At 35.3% G+C, this 3,806-nt stretch overlaps 1 non-coding gene across 1 annotated transcript; it reads right to left on the reverse strand.

Moving 5' to 3' along the window:
- Positions 1 to 3,264: 3,264 nt before the first annotated feature.
- On the reverse strand, positions 3,265 to 3,378 carry LOC131814226 (small nucleolar RNA SNORA61). The gene has a single exon (XR_009347217.1). It is a non-coding gene; the product is annotated as a small nucleolar RNA SNORA61 (small nucleolar RNA).
- Positions 3,379 to 3,806: the final 428 nt, after the last annotated feature.

The following is a 3,806-nucleotide window of genomic DNA, read 5'->3' on the forward strand; positions in this document are numbered from 1 at the left end:
AATAAATAAAATCATTAAAAAAAGAGAGAGAGAGAATTGCATGCTCTGTAAGACAATTTTAATAGTCGGAAACTCTTCCAACCCTCCATCTACAGTTCATGAATTTCAGCAACTTTGCAGAGAACAGTACTCCCTCAGACTTTGTTCCTTTCTTTGTGGAGAGGAACTTCACGACCTGCTTACATCTGACCAAAATACAGGCTTTGGTTTGCATTAAAGTTCTCTTCACACCCGGCATTTCTGCCAGATCAATGTCTATTTTGGTTTTGTTTTTAAGTATTTTCTGACCTTGATAATTTTGCAGACACTGTATCTAAAGGAAGAAGTAGAAACTTGGGAGCTCTTCAGGCAGAACGTGGGCTATAGGGAGAACTGGCCCGAGTGTCGATTCCTGTTGACCCTTAGCATCGAGCCTTGTGCCTATTCCGTATGGGGGGTAAAGAGCCATCGTTTAAATTGAACCAAAGTCAGGAGGGAGTTTTTACACTCATGAGAAGGTAAAACTAGATGAGTGTCTTTTTCTGAGTGCCACTTTCCAACTTAATTCTGCAATATGAATTTGTGTTCTTCAAAATGTGTGTCGCACAGCCAGCTCACCATCCACAAACAGGAGTAGATACATGTTTGTCTTGACTATTGTGTGGCCTTAGTTACACAGTCACCAGCTGCAATAATAGCACTTTAGAGTAACTTTAATAACTTTACAATTAACTAACATTTTTATACATATTACTTGCTCTCCTAAATAACCATGGATTGCTTATCGCATTATGTGTGGATATCTATATCTATGTGTGGAAATCAAAACTCAGCAAGATTTAGATGCTTAACCAGTCTCAGAACCCAAATTCAAGGCCTTATCCAGTAGAGTGTTTCAGTGAAACTTTAAGAACAGTGAGAAGCTGAGAATGTCATCTTCAGTGTTTTGCCACTTTCTGGTATGGGTCATGTACCCTGATTCATGTAGATAATATTTTGTTTTTCAGTCTCAAAGCCTAGCCTTTTCATTTGGTATTATGGAGAAGAGTATACAGTCAGTGGACTAACCAGGAAAACTCAAAGTGGGTCATGAGGCAGAGCATGTTTGGCAGAAAATGGAAAAGAATCAGCTCAAATTTCTTTGGCGGGACAGCTGAAATGAGACAATCACTTTGGCAGTGATGGATGAGAGAGATTTAAAAGATGTCTTATTTTAGTGATAATTTTGATAATACAGATGAGCTGCTTATGTAACTTTAAAGACTTTGAGAGATAAGAGACCACAGTAGGAAGAAATGTGAGCTCAGCCTTCATTTTGAAAAATGTTCTCTATTGAGATCAATGTCCACACCACCATCACATTGACAACAACAGTTACACATTGGACTGCAACTGTTTGGACTTCCTAAGGGTATGGCATGGTTTTGAAATATTTTCCTACATTGCAGGAAAATTCAGTTAAAAAATGGCTTTCTATTTATGTTTTATGTAGATGAAAAATATTTTCATATTTGTAATTTTTAAAATTTTCTGTTCCAAATCAATTTTATTATGCTAAAATCCACACCTACAACTTTGCTATTATTTCTTTCTTAGTGATGATTAGACACTAAGGAAAATAACAAAATGGTTATACATGAACTGATAGAATGAAAATGTGCATACTGGGTGAAGCGAAGAGAGGAGATCTAGCTATATTTTACTTGACATGGATCTAACCAACCTTGCATTCTGTAGCTCAGAATTTGTCTGCTCACTGGATTATTTTGTATTTCTGTCCATTCTGCACAAGTTTTCACATCAATGCTTTTTTATTATGTGTCTTATAGAATAATTTTCAATGAGATTGAATTTGCTAAGGCCTACTGTCATTTTTCCTGAAGAACATATATATTTGGAAACATGGAAGTTTAACAACCCTTACTTTTATGGCACATCGCCAGTCATAAACCTGTATAATGTTGAGATCTTGGCCAGGATTGCTATTTCAGAATTATATTGTAGTGAAAAAGAAGAATAAGATCAAATGTGTGGGATTTTTTTCTATATCACACAAAGGACTTTATCCAAGGAAACATCCCAATTCTGGTCCTGTTTTGGGTTCAGAAAAGATCAAACTGTTATGCTAAAATATCAAATACATTAATTTGTTGCTTATGTGAATTTTGATGAGGAAGAAAGTGTAGCAGAAAAGACTTAAAGAAAAGATATCATTAGATATAGTATATGCATTTGAGAAATTCATGAAATGTATAAAACAAAACACTTATTTTTAGCATCATTTGCCAAATGGCATTATTTTGATGCAAAGATTTAATATTTCTTTTCCATTCTATTATTTAGTGACTAGTCTTAATTGTTGACAAGTTTAAAATTATTTTTTATTTTCTAAAAAGATTTTATTGATTTATTTGAGAAAGAGAGCACAAGGGGGGGCGGGGTAGAAGGAGAGGGAGAACAGGCTCTCCACAGGGCTCCATCCCAGGACCCTGAGATCATGACCTGAGCTGAAATCAGACGCTTAACCAACTGAGACCCAGGAGCCCCTTGTTTAATTTTATTTATATATAGTGCACTGAACATACGAAGATGGACTCATTTTTCATAGCCATCCCTACCTGAATTCCCTGCAAATCACTGAGGAAAAAAAAAATGTTATTTAAAACATTCTCTCATCTTTTAATGGTTAAATATACTAGTATCTTAAACTGGTAATTAAAAAAAGAACTACTTGAGTTGATTTAGTAATATTTAGACATATTTATCAAATAAATGTGTTGCTGACACCGGTAAACAAAGAATATGCTGTCTCTTAAAAAATACTAGAAATATCTGTTCATTGAATAATAACTATAGGCAGATACTATTTTAGGTGTTCAAAGGGAAATTTTAATGAAGCTTTTTCTATAAATATCACTTTATTTTTATAATTTATTTTTATAGATCAATTTGCATAACTAATGTATGTTTTATAAAGTATTAAAGACTATAAATCTGTCAACTTATACTTGAGAAGAAACGTACTGTATAAATTTTTAATATCCACAATCATACTCTCCTAACAATCCCCAGATTTTCTTCCATCCTGGACTTGCATGAGCCTTGGATGGAGGGTCTGGATTCTGGGTGTCGCAGCATTGTACACACCTCATTTGCAGCATGACAGAGGAAAAGCGAGCCATGATCTCTTTATTTTTATTTTTTTTTTAATCTTTAAAAATTTATTTATTTACTTACTTACTTATTTACTTACTTACTTATTTACTTACTTACTTATTTATTTTATCCTGTTTGAAACCAGACTATCAGCACCACGAGGCCAGCTTCAGTGCTCCTTTTCCTCTTTTTAAGACCACCAAGACCAACATTCAGATCCAACAGTAAAGGGAACCAGAGTGTGTGAGCCATGATTTCTTGCAAGTACTTACCAATGCAGCATGAGAGGTCTAGAGAGAATTCGCCCAAGGACTGTTTGTGTTCTCATTAGAATTGTATAGAAGAGAAAATGAGTCGGAGGCACACATCAGAGTCTGTAAAATCCATTCTCTTCTTGATAACAGATACTGCATTTCCTTTCCAGTATGTGCAATACAGTGTGGTGGTTAAGGGCATGAACTTCAAAGTCCACGTCCGACAGTGACAGCTGTTTGACTTTGGGTAATCTGATTAAACTTCCTTTAGCCTTCTTTTCCTCACCTGTACCAGACCCTGGAAAGTAGCTACCTCCTAGAGCAGTTCTGAGAGTACGTATTACATGAAATTGCTAAAATTCTGGCACCCCTGTAGCAAGAACTGAGTGAGTATCGGGTTGCTGTTGCTTTGTTATC

This window comes from Mustela lutreola, chromosome 13, assembly GCF_030435805.1.
Source record: "Mustela lutreola isolate mMusLut2 chromosome 13, mMusLut2.pri, whole genome shotgun sequence".
NCBI lineage: Eukaryota > Metazoa > Chordata > Mammalia > Carnivora > Mustelidae > Mustela > Mustela lutreola.